Source organism: Rutidosis leptorrhynchoides, chromosome 7 (genome assembly GCF_046630445.1).
Source record: "Rutidosis leptorrhynchoides isolate AG116_Rl617_1_P2 chromosome 7, CSIRO_AGI_Rlap_v1, whole genome shotgun sequence".
NCBI classification, from domain to species: Eukaryota; Viridiplantae; Streptophyta; class Magnoliopsida; order Asterales; family Asteraceae; genus Rutidosis; species Rutidosis leptorrhynchoides.
The window spans coordinates 96,660,676-96,674,828 of record NC_092339.1 but is presented as its reverse complement, the minus strand read 5'-3'; the positions used below and the strand labels follow the sequence as shown (position 1 = coordinate 96,674,828).

The following is a 14,153-nucleotide window of genomic DNA, read 5'->3' as shown; positions in this document are numbered from 1 at the left end:
CATCTAGACGTCGTTCTTTCGATTGAAATGACTACCTTTACAAAAACGACTTGTAACTTATTTTTCCGACTATAAACCTATACTTTTCTGTTTAGATTCATAAAATAGAGTTCAATATGAAACCATAGCAATTTGATTCACTCAAAACGGATTTAAAATGAAGAAGTTATGGGTAAAACAAGATTGGATAATTTTTCTCATTTTAGCTACGTGAAAATTGGTAACAAATCTATTCCAACCATAACTTAATCAACTTGTATTGTATATTATGTAATCTTGAGATACCATAGACACGTATACAATGTTTCGACCTATCATGTCGACACATCTATATATATTTCGGAACAACCATAGACACTCTATATTTGAATGTTGGAGTTAGCTATACAGGGTTGAGGTTGATTCCAAAATATATATAGTTTGAGTTGTGATCAATACTGAGATACGTATACACTGGGTCGTGGATTGATTCAAGATAATATTTATCGATTTATTTCTGTACATCTAACTGTGGACAACTAGTTGTAGGTTACTAACGAGGACAGCTGACTTAATAAACTTAAAACATCAAAATATATTAAAAGTGTTGTAAATATATTTTGAACATACTTTGATATATATGTATATATTGTTATAGGTTCGTGAATCAACCAGTGGCCAAGTCTTACTTCCCGACGAAGTAAAAATCTGTGAAAGTGAGTTATAGTCCCACTTTTAAAATCTAATATTTTTGGGATGAGAATACATGCAGGTTTTATAAATGATTTACAAAATAGACACAAGTACGTGAAACTACATTCTATGGTTGAATTATCGAAATCGAATATGCCCCTTTTTATTAAGTCTGGTAATCTAAGAATTAGCGAACAGACACCCTAATTGACGCGAATCCTAAAGATAGATCTATTGGGCCTAACAAACCCCATCCAAAGTACCGGATGCTTTAGTACTTCGAAATTTATATCATATCCGAAGGGTGTCCCGGAATGATGGGGATATTCTTATATATGCATCTTGTTAATGTCGGTTACCAGGTGTTCACCATATGAATGATTTTTATCTCTATGTATGGGATGTGTATTGAAATATGAAATCTTGTGGTCTATTGTTACGATTTGATATATATAGGTTAAACCTATAACTCACCAACATTTTTGTTGACGTTTAAAGCTTGTTTATTCTCAGGTGAATATTAAGAGCTTCCGCTGTTGCATACTAAAATAAGGACAAGATTTGGAGTCCATGTTTGTATGATATTGTGTAAAAACTGCATTCAAGAAACTGATTTCGATGTAACATATTTGTATTGTAAACCATTATGTAATCGTCGTGTGTAAACAGGATATTTTAGATTATCATTATTTGATAATCTACGTAAAGCTTTTTAAACCTTTATTTATGAAATAAAGGTTATGGTTTGTTTTAAAAATGAATGCAGTCTTTGAAAAACGTCTCATATAGAGGTCAAAACCTCGCAACGAAATCAATTAATATGGAACGTTTTTAATCAATAAGAACGGGACATTTCAGTTGGTATCCGAGCGTTGGTCTTAGAGAACCAGAATTTTTCATTAGTGTGTCTTATCGAGTTTGTTAGGATGCATTAGTGAGTCTGGACTTCGACCGTGTTTACTTGAAAAATGATTGCTTAACAAATTTTGTTGGAAACTATATATTTTTAACATGTGAATATTATGTGATATATTAATCTCTTAACGCGTTTGATATTATGTGATAGATGTCTACCTCTAGAACAAGTCCCATTGACTCACCTAATAATAATGAAGAGTCAAATGTAAATTGGAATGATTCGTGGACTGATTCACAAGTTCCCGAAGAGGAACCGGAAGAAGAGTCGGAACCGGAAGAAGAATCGGAACCGGAAGAAGAATCGGAACCGGATGAAGAAATAGAACCGGTGGGGGAAATAATAAAACGGTTAAGTAAAAAAAAATCCTCAACCAACCGACCAAGGTTAATTATGGTCAATGGTGTTTCCGCCAAGGAAGCAAAATATTGGAAGGATTACCAATTCTCCGATGAATCGGATTCCGACGAGAATTCCGATGATGTTATAGAAATTACCCCAACTGAATTTAAAAAGGCAAAAGAAAATAATAAGGGAAAGGGCATAAAAATAGAGAAATCTAATTCCAACCCCGATGAACTTTATATGTATCGTCAACGCCCGAAGTCCTTAAGTTGTAACAATGACCCGGGAACCTCTAAACCACCAGGTTTTTCTAAACCAATGTGGACAACGACGGCTCGTATTAGGGGAACATCATATATCCCTAGAAACTTGGCAAAACGAACCAAAACCGAAGAAGAAGAAACGAGCGAGTCGGAATAAGATAGTTGTATTCGTGTGGTGTAATATATGTAATATAGTGTTCTTATGCTTTATGATATATGTAAAAATTGCTTGTATTAATAAGTATTTTTTTATGAATCTAACTCTTGTCTATTTTACAGTTTAAAAACACAAAATGGATAGACAACCCAATATTTTAAGAGACCTACCCGGAGACATGATTGATGAAATCTTGTCTAGAGTCGGCCAGAATTCCTCGGCACAACTATTTAAGGCGAGATCAGTTTGTAAGACATTCGAAGAACGTTCCAAGAATGTCTTGGTTTATAAGAGACTTTCGTTTGAAAGATGGGGGATATCACATTGGGAAACCCATAAGTTACGATGTGTTTACTTTGACGCATATATTGCGGGGAACCCAAATGCTATTTTACGCAACGGGTTAAGAAATTATTTTGACTCAATATATCCGAATATTGGACTTCGTGATTTAGAAAAAGCGGCTAACATGCAACATAAAGAAGCATGTTATGCTTACGGATTAGTAATGTTCGCTTCTCACCAAAGTGAGAACAAGAACATCGGGCTACAACTATTAAACAAAACGTTTCCACAAGTGACGGAGTCGGTAATTGGGGTAAGAAATGAGGTTTTTAGATTATTACGGGACTGTTGGACATTACGTAACCCTCGTCCCTTTGACGACGTTACAACACGCTGTCTTATCAACGGCCATAACGGTTATGTTGCACAAGACCAAGGATGGGAAGTAGTCCTAGTAAAACCAGAATGCATGACTTGTTTCTGGACGTATGAATTACGTGTCTTTATTGCCTTTGCTGAACGACTTGTGTACTAGCTAGAATTATCTTCACAACTATCTTGTATCAAAGTTATTGTGTGCTATATTTCATGCTTTATGTAAAATAAGCGGTATTGTAAGTTTGTAAAATATTGTATAAAAGTTTGAACGCGAAATATTATTATAATCAGTTTTTCATATAGAATTGTAGTAGTTGAATTGTATATTAGCTACTAAGTATGAACTTAACGGGTAGGTACTACCCGAATTTAAACTTATAAAATGCTAATATGAAGAAAAAGCTTTTATAAATGAGTTCATATTATGCTACGAAATACTATTAACTACTCTTAATATTCTGTATGATTTACTTGTTCCATTTAACTATTTTGAAGGAAATGGCACCGACTACTCGACACACCGTGAATATGAATGAAGAGGAATTCCGTACTTTTCTAGCTTCAAACATAGCCGCAGTACAGGCTGCACTACATACCAACAATAACCTTGGATCTAGCAGTACAGGAAATCGTGTAGGATGCACCTACAAAGAATTCACTGCCTGCAAACCTTTGGAATTTGATGGAACCGAAGGACCGATCGGATTGAAACGGTGGACCGAGAAGGTCGAATCGGTGTTTGCCATAAGTAAGTGTACTGAAGAGGACAAAGTAAAGTACGCTACGCATACCTTCACAGGTTCTGCGTTAACATGGTGGAATACCTATCTAGAGCAAGTGGGACAAGACGATGCGTACGCACTACCGTGGTCAGCATTCAAGCACTTGATGAACGAGAAGTACCGTCCCAGAACCTAGGTCAATAAGCTCAAGACAGAACTTAGAGGGTTACGAACCCAAGGATTTAATATTACCACGTACGAAAGACGATTCACAGAATTGTGCCTATTGTGTCCGGGAGCATTCGAAGATGAGGAAGAGAAGATCGACGCGTTTGTGAAAGGATTACCGGAAAGAATCCAAAAAGATATAAGTTCACACGAGCCCGCCTCCATACAACAGGCATGTAGAATGGCTCACAAACTCGTGAACCAAATTGAAGAAAGAATTAAAGAACAGACTGCTGAAGAGGCCAATGTGAAGCAAGTCAAAAGAAAGTGGGAGGAAAACGGTGATAAGAATCACCAATACAACAACAACAGCAATTACAACAATAATCGCAACAATTATCCCAACAATCGCAACATCAATCGCAACTACAACAAACGGCCCAACAACAACAACAACAGCAACTACAACAATCATCCCAACAACAATAATAACCGCAACAACAACAACAATCAGAAGCAGCTATGCCAAAGGTGTGAAAAGAATCACTCGGGGTTCTGCACCAAATTTTGCAACAAGTGTAAAAGAAATGGTCATAGCGCGGCAAAGTGTGAGGTCTACGGACCAGGGGTTAATAGAACGAAAGGAACAAATGGTGTCGGAACGAGTAATGGCGGAGCAAGTAGTGTCGGAGCAAGTTATGCCAATGTAGTTTGTTATAAATGTGGAAAACCGGGCCACATTATTAGAAATTGCCCGAACCAGGAGAACACGAATGGACAAGGCCGTGGAAGAGTTTTCAATATTAATGCGGCAGAGGCACAGGAAGACCCGGAGCTTGTTACGGGTACGTTTCTTATTGACAATAAATCTGCTTACGTTTTATTTGATTCGGGTGCGGATAGAAGCTATATGAGTAGAGATTTTTGTGCTAAATTAAGTTGTCCATTGACACCTTTGGATAGTAAATTTTTACTCGAATTAGCAAATGGTAAATTAATTTCAGCAGATAATATATGTCGGAATCGAGAAATTAAACTGGTTAGCGAAACATTTAAGATTGATTTGATACCAGTAGAGTTGGGGAGTTTTGATGTGATAATCGGTATGGACTGGTTGAAAGAAGTGAAAGCGGAGATCGTTTGTTACAAAAATGCAATTCGCATTATACGAGAAAAAGGAAAACCCTTAATGGTGTACGGAGAAAAGGGCAACACGAAGCTACATCTTATTAGTAAATTGAAGGCACAAAAACTAATAAGAAAAGGTTGCTATGCTGTTCTAGCACACGTCGAGAAAGTACAAACTGAAGAAAAGAGCATCAATGATGTTCCCGTCGCAAAAGAATTTCCTGATGTATTTCCGAAAGAATTACCGGGATTACCCCCACATCGATCCGTTGAATTTCAAATAGATCTTGTACCAGGAGCTGCACCAATAGCTCGTGCTCCTTACAGACTCGCACCCAGCGAGATGAAAGAACTACAAAGCCAATTACAAGAACTTTTAGAGCGTGGTTTCATTCGACCAAGCACATCACCGTGGGGAGCTCCTGTTTTGTTTGTCAAGAAGAAAGATGGTACATTCAGGTTGTGTATCGACTACCGAGAGTTGAACAAACTTACCATCAAGAACCGCTACCCACTACCGAGAATCGATGACTTATTTGATCAACTACAAGGCTCGTCTGTTTATTCAAAGATTGACTTACGTTCCGGGTATCATCAAATGCGGGTGAAAGAAGATGATATTCCAAAGACTGCTTTCAGAACACGTTACGGTCATTACGAGTTTATGGTCATGCCGTTTGGTTTAACTAATGCACCAGCTGTGTTCATGGACCTTATGAACCGAGTGTGTGGACCATACCTTGACAAGTTTGTCATTGTTTTCATTGATGACATACTTATTTACTCAAAGAATGACCAAGAACACGGTGAACATTTGAGAAAGGTGTTAGAAGTATTGAGGAAGGAAGAATTGTACGCTAAGTTTTCAAAGTGTGCATTTTGGTTGGAAGAAGTTCAATTCCTCGGTCACATAGTGAACAAAGAAGGTATTAAGGTGGATCCGGCAAAGATAGAAACTGTTGAAAAGTGGGAAACCCCGAAAACTCCGAAACACATACGCCAGTTTTTAGGACTAGCTGGTTACTACAGAAGGTTCATCCAAGACTTTTCCAGAATAGCAAAACCCTTGACTGCATTAACGCATAAAGGGAAGAAATTTGAATGGAATGATGAACAAGAGAAAGCGTTTCAGTTATTGAAGAAAAAGCTAACTACGGCACCTATATTGTCATTGCCTGAAGGGAATGATGATTTTGTGATTTATTGTGATGCATCAAAGCAAGGTCTCGGTTGTGTATTAATGCAACGAACGAAGGTGATTGCTTATGCGTCTAGACAATTGAAGATTCACGAACAAAATTATACGACGCATGATTTGGAATTAGGCGCGGTTGTTTTTGCATTAAAGACTTGGAGGCACTACTTATATGGGGTCAAAAGTATTATATATACCGACCACAAAAGTCTTCAACACATATTTAATCAGAAACAACTGAATATGAGGCAGCGTAGGTGGATTGAATTATTGAATGATTACGACTTTGAGATTCGTTACCACCCGGGGAAGGCAAATGTGGTAGCCGATGCCTTGAGCAGGAAGGACAGAGAACCCATTCGAGTAAAATCTATGAATATAATGATTCATAATAACATTACTACTCAAATAAAGGAGGCGCAACAAGGAGTTTTAAAAGAGGGAAATTTAAATGATGAAATACCCAAAGGATCGGAGAAGCATCTTAATATTCGGGAAGACGGAACCCGGTATAGGGCTGAAAGGATTTGGGTACCAAAATTTGGAGATATGAGAGAAATGGTACTTAGAGAAGCTCATAAAACCAGATACTCAATACATCCTGGAACGGGGAAGATGTACAAGGATCTCAAGAAACATTTTTGGTGGCCGGGTATGAAAGCCGATGTTGCTAAATACGTAGGAGAATGTTTGACGTGTTCTAAGGTCAAAGCTGAGCATCAGAAACCATCAGGTCTACTTCAACAACCCGAAATCCCGGAATGGAAATGGGAAAACATTACCATGGATTTCATCACTAAATTGCCAAGGACTGCAAGTGGTTTTGATACTATTTGGGTAATAGTTGACCGTCTCACCAAATCAACACACTTCTTGCCAATAAGAGAAGATGACAAGATGGAGAAGTTAGCACGACTGTATTTGAAGGAAGTCATCTCCAGACATGGAATACCAATTTCTATTATCTCTGATAGGGATGGCAGATTTATTTCAAGATTCTGGCAGACATTACAGCAAGCATTAGGAACTCGTCTAGACATGAGTACTGCCTATCATCCACAAACTGATGGGCAGAGCGAAAGGACGATACAAACGCTTGAAGACATGCTACGAGCATGTGTTATTGATTTCGGAAACAGTTGGGATCGACATCTACCGTTAGCAGAATTTTCCTACAACAACAGCTACCATTCAAGCATTGAGATGGCGCCGTTTGAAGCACTTTATGGTAGAAAGTGCAGGTCTCCGATTTGTTGGAGTGAAGTGGGGGATAGACAGATTACGGGTCCAGAGATTATACAAGAAACTACCGAGAAGATCATCCAAATTCAACAACGGTTGAAAACCGCCCAAAGTCGACAAAAGAGCTACGCTGACATTAAAAGAAAAGATATAGAATTTGAAATTGGAGAGATGGTCATGCTTAAAGTTGCACCTTGGAAAGGCGTTGTTCGATTTGGTAAACGAGGGAAATTAAATCCAAGGTATATTGGACCATTCAAGATTATTGATCGTATCGGACCAGTAGCTTACCGACTAGAGTTACCTCAACAACTCGCTGCTGTACATAACACTTTCCACGTCTCGAATTTAAAGAAATGTTTTGCTAAAGAAGATCTCACTATTCCGTTAGATGAAATCCAAATCAACGAAAAACTTCAATTCATCGAAGAACCCGTCGAAATAATGGATCGTGAGGTTAAAAGACTTAAGCAAAACAAGATACCAATTGTTAAGGTTCGATGGAATGCTCGTAGAGGACCCGAGTTCACCTGGGAGCGTGAAGATCAGATGAAGAATAAATACCCGCATCTATTTCCAGAAGATTCGTCAACACCTTCAACAGCTTAAAATTTCGGGACGAAATTTATTTAACGGGTAGGTACTGTAGTGACCCGAACTTTTCCATGTTTATATATATTAATTGAGATTGATATTTACATGATTAAATGTTTCCAACATGTTAAGCAATCAAACTTGTTAAGACTTGATTAATTGAAATATGTTTCATATAGACAATTGACCACCCAAGTTGACCGGTGATTCACGAACGTTAAAACTTGTAAAAACTATATGATGACATATATATGGATATATATATAGTTAACATGATACTATGATAAGTAAACATATCATTAAGTATATTAACAATGAACTACATATGTAAAAACAAGACTACTAACTTAATGATTTTTAAACGAGACATATATGTAACGATTATCGTTGTAAAGACATTTAATGTATATATATCATATTAAGAGATATTCATACATGATAATATCATGATAATATAATAATTTAAAATCTCATTTGATATTATAAACATTGGGTTAACAACATTTAACAAGATCGTTAACCTAAAGGTTTCAAAACAACACTTACATGTAACGACTAACGATGACTTAACGACTCAGTTAAAATGTATATACATGTAGTGTTTTAATATGTATTTATACACTTTTGAAAGACTTCAATACACTTATCAAAATACTTCTACTTAACAAAAATGCTTACAATTACATCCTCGTTCAGTTTCATCAACAATTCTACTCGTATGCACCCGTATTCGTACTCGTACAATACACAGCTTTTAGATGTATGTACTATTGGTATATACACTCCAATTATCAGCTCTTAGCAGCCCATGTGAGTCACCTAACACATGTGGGAACCATCATTTGGCAACTAGCATGAAATATCTCATAAAATTACAAAAATATGAGTAATCATTCATGACTTATTTACATGAAAACAAAATTACATATCCTTTATATCTAATCCATACACCAACGACCAAAAACACCTACAAACACTTTCATTCTTCAATTTTCTTCATCTAATTGATCTCTCTCAAGTTCTATCTTCAAGTTCTAAGTGTTCTTCATAAATTCCAAAAGTTCTAGTTTCATAAAATCAAGAATACTTTCAAGTTTGCTAGCTCACTTCCAATCTTGTAAGGTGATCATCCAACCTCAAGAAATCTTTGTTTCTTACAGTAGGTTATCATTCTAATACAAGGTAATAATCATATTCAAACTTTGGTTCAATTTCTATAACTATAACAATCTTATTTCAAGTGATGATCTTACTTGAACTTGTTTTCGTGTCATGATTCTGCTTCAAGAACTTTGAGCCATCCAAGGATCCATTGAAGCTAGATCCATTTTTCTCTTTTCCAGTAGGTTTATCCAAGGAACTTAAGGTAGTAATGATGTTCATAACATCATTCGATTCATACATATAAAGCTATCTTATTCGAAGGTTTAAACTTGTAATCACTAGAACATAGTTTAGTTAATTCTAAACTTGTTCGCAAACAAAAGTTAATCCTTCTAACTTGACTTTTAAAATCAACTAAACACATGTTCTATATCTATATGATATGCTAACTTAATGATTTAAAACCTGGAAACACGAAAAACACCGTAAAACCGGATTTACGCCGTCGTAGTAACACCGCGGGCTGTTTTGGGTTAGTTAATTAAAAACTATGATAAACTTTGATTTTAAAGTTGTTATTCTGAGAAAATGATTTTTATTATGAACATGAAACTATATCCAAAAATTATGATTAAACTCAAAGTGGAAGTATGTTTTCTAAAATGGTCATCTAGACGTCGTTCTTTCGACTGAAATGACTACCTTTACAAAAACGACTTGTAACTTATTTTTCCGACTATAAACCTATACTTTTCTGTTTAGATTCATAAAATAGAGTTCAATATGAAACCATAGCAATTTGATTCACTCAAAACGGATTTAAAATGAAGAAGTTATGGGTAAAACAAGATTGGATAATTTTTCTCATTTTAGCTACATGAAAATTGGTAACAAATCTATTCCAACCATAACTTAATCAACTTGTATTGTATATTATGTAATCTTGAGATACCATAGACACGTATACAATGTTTCGACCTATCATGTCGACACATCTATATATATTTCGGAACAACCATAGACACTCTATATTTGAATGTTGGAGTTAGCTATACAGGGTTGAGGTTGATTCCAAAATATATATAGTTTGAGTTGTGATCAATACTGAGATACGTATACACTGGGTCGTGGATTGATTCAAGATAATATTTATCGATTTATTTCTGTACATCTAACTGTGGACAACTAGTTGTAGGTTACTAACGAGGACAGCTGACTTAATAAACTTAAAACATCAAAATATATTAAAAGTGTTGTAAATATATTTTGAACATACTTTGATATATATGTATATATTGTTATAGGTTCGTGAATCAACCAGTGGCCAAGTCTTACTTCCCGACGAAGTAAAAATCTGTGAAAGTGAGTTATAGTCCCACTTTTAAAATCTAATATTTTTGGGATGAGAATACATGCAGGTTTTATAAATGATTTACAAAATAGACACAAGTACGTGAAACTACATTCTATGGTTGAATTATCGAAATCGAATATGCCCCTTTTTATTAAGTCTGGTAATCTAAGAATTAGGGAACAGACACCCTAATTGACGCGAATCCTAAAGATAGATCTATTGGGCCTAACAAACCCCATCCAAAGTACCGGATGCTTTAGTACTTCGAAATTTATATCATATCCGAAGGGTGTCCCGGAATGATGGGGATATTCTTATATATGCATCTTGTTAATGTCGGTTACCAGGTGTTCACCATATGAATGATTTTTATCTCTATGTATGGGATGTGTATTGAAATATGAAATCTTGTGGTCTATTGTTACGATTTGATATATATAGGTTAAACCTATAACTCACCAACATTTTTGTTGACGTTTAAAGCATGTTTATTCTCAGGTGAATATTAAGAGCTTCCGCTGTTGCATACTAAAATAAGGACAAGATTTGGAGTCCATGTTTGTATGATATTGTGTAAAAACTGCATTCAAGAAACTGATTTCGATGTAACATATTTGTATTGTAAACCATTATGTAATGGTCGTGTGTAAACATGATATTTTAGATTATCATTATTTGATAATCTACGTAAAGCTTTTTAAACCTTTATTTATGAAATAAAGGTTATGGTTTGTTTTAAAAATGAATGCAGTCTTTGAAAAACGTCTCATATAGAGGTCAAAACCTCGCAACGAAATCAATTAATATGGAACGTTTTTAATCAATAAGAACGGGACATTTCACCTAGTACGTACGGATTAGGGTTTAAATTAATTATTATTATTATTATTAACCTAACTAGGGTTTAATTTAATTAATTAGCATTTAAGTTTTGTTTTAATTTATATTTAGTAATTTTAAGTGTTATTAGTTTTATTAATTTATAAATTAATACTTTTATAAAATAATAATATAAAAATAATATTTTTATAAAAATAAGTAATTTTATCATTTTTTGTCTCTTTTTATAAATTGTATATTTTAAACATTTGTATATTTATCGTTCGTAATTAGTTTTAAACTTAGTCTTTGCCGTAGTTAATTTATATTTCTAGATTTTTAGGCTTTGCCGTAAAATTCCTTAAGTGCTTTTTCTTTAGATTAAAATTTAGGCGCTTTAGAATTTTACGACGCAGTTTATAAATTTTAGTAATTTTAAGTTATTGCCGTTTTAGATATAGAATTTCTTTAAGCTTTAATACCTTTTGACGCAATTTTTAATATTTAGTTTTTAGACTTTTAAGTTTCGACGCTTTACTTTCTTATTATTATTTTTTGACGTTTGTTTTTCGACCTCTTATTTTTCGACGCGCTTTTTCTTTTTCATTTTTACCCTCTAGTTTTTAGGACATAGAATTTTCAATATTTTCCTTAAATTTCGACGAAAAATGATAAAAAGCGATTAAATTAATAGACATCCAAATTTTCTGGTTCGTAGTAATAGTTGAATTTGTTTGTGGCGAGTTGTGGGCTTCCGATTTAAAGGGTCCTGGCTACTTGCTGCATCTATTGGCTATTCGAAACGTGGGCAAAATCAGAAAAGTCTATTAATTTGATAACTTATATAATTTTTATCTTTATAACTAATAGGATATTCAGTGAATGCACCGAGCAAAACGTTCACCACCTTTCATACGTTCACCACCTGTAACTCGATCAAGACATCTAGCCAATATTGTCACCGTTGATTTTTCTTTAGAATCATCTAGTCGACCAAGTACTCCAATTCAAATTTTCGATAATCCATTTTTTGAACCCGACCTCACAATTGAGAACCCGGAGGATATTCAAGGACAATTCAGAGATCCTAAACCACTAATTATTCTTCCCGAACCACAAATTACTCATCCAGCGATTTTCGAGGAAGAAACCATTAATCAGAATCCTCTAGTGATTCAGATTCAACAAATTCAATCATGGAAAATCAGGAACCTCTAAGTATGGAAGACCGAATGAGAGCTACACGCACTGGCCAAGGTCATGCAATTACTCAACCAGACATTAATGCGCCAGATTATGAAATTAAGGGACAAATCCTACACATGGTAACTAATCAATGCCAATTTGTTGGTACACCAAAAGAAGATCCAAACGAACATCTTCGAATCTTTAATAGGATCTGTACTCTATTTAAAATCAAGAAGTTGAGGATGAACAGATCTATCTCGTGTTGTTTTCCTGGACTTTAAATGGAGAAGCCAAAGATTGGTTAGAATCGTTACCTAAAGGAGCGATTGATACATGGGATGTTTTAGTTGAGAAATTTCTTAAAAGATTCTTTCCGGCATCTAAAGCCATGAGACTTCAAGGAGAAATTGTTACGTTCGCACAAAAGCCAAATGAAACATTATATGAGGCATGGACAAGATTCAGAAAGTTGTTAAGAGGATGTCCTCAACACGGTTTAGATACTTATCAAATAGTGCAAATATTCTACCAAGGATGCGATGTTGCTACACGAAAAGACATCGACACAGCAGCTGGTGGATCCATTATGAAGAAAACCGCAACTGAAGCTCACAAAATTATTGATAACACAACATCCCACTCACATGAGTGGCACCAGGTAAAAGATATCTTTCGATCATCTAAAGTGGCTAGAGCCGATTCTAGCCATGACTTTGATTCCATTTTCGCAAAGATAGATGCTTTTGACAGACGAATGGAAAAGATGACGAAAGATATTCACGCAATACGAATTAGTTGTGAGCAGTGTGGAGGATCACATTTGACAAAAGATTGTCTCAGTGTTGAACAAACAATGGAACAAAGAGAGAATATTTCATACATGAACCAAAGGTCGAGAAATAATTATCAGAATAATTATCAACCGCCAAGACAAAACTACAATCAAAATCAGAATTATAACCGAAATGTTCCATACAACAACCAACAAGGTCCTAGCAATCAACAAGTATCTAATAATACTTACAACCAATAAAGACCTATTTTTCCAAATAAACCACCACAAACCGATGAGAAAAAGACAAATTTGGATGATATAATGGCAAAGTTGATAGAATCTCAAAACTAGTTATTTACATCTCAGAAACAAACTAATGAACAAAATGCTCAAGCATTTAGAAATCAACAAGCTTCAATCCAAAATCTGGAACAAGAAGTAAGTAATCTAGCGAGGTTAATTGGAGGAAGAAAACCGGGGAGTGTACCGAGCGATAAAAATGCTAACCCCCGAAATGAAACAGCTAAAGCCATTACCACAAGAAGTGGTATTACACTTAAACCACCTGAAATGCTTGTAATTTTTGATGACTCTATTCCTACTACACAGGCACCACAGCCTGAGTAAGAGAAAGAAACTGAGCCGGTAGTTAAAAAGGTTAATGAAGATAACACAGTTAAGGTAAAGCCTTATATTAAACCATACCAACCACCACTTCCTTACCCGAGTAAAATGAGAAAAGAAAGACTTGAAGCCGAGCAATCCAAATTCTTGGATATGTTTAAACAAATAAATGTCAATCTTCCTTTCATTGATGTGATTTCAGGAATGCCAAGATATGCTAAATT

At 35.2% G+C, this 14,153-nt stretch overlaps 1 non-coding gene across 1 annotated transcript; it reads right to left on the bottom strand.

Annotated features, from left to right (window-relative positions):
- Positions 1 to 12,921: 12,921 nt before the first annotated feature.
- On the bottom strand, positions 12,922 to 13,028 carry LOC139860856 (small nucleolar RNA R71). The gene has a single exon (XR_011763475.1). It is a non-coding gene; the product is annotated as a small nucleolar RNA R71 (small nucleolar RNA).
- Positions 13,029 to 14,153: the final 1,125 nt, after the last annotated feature.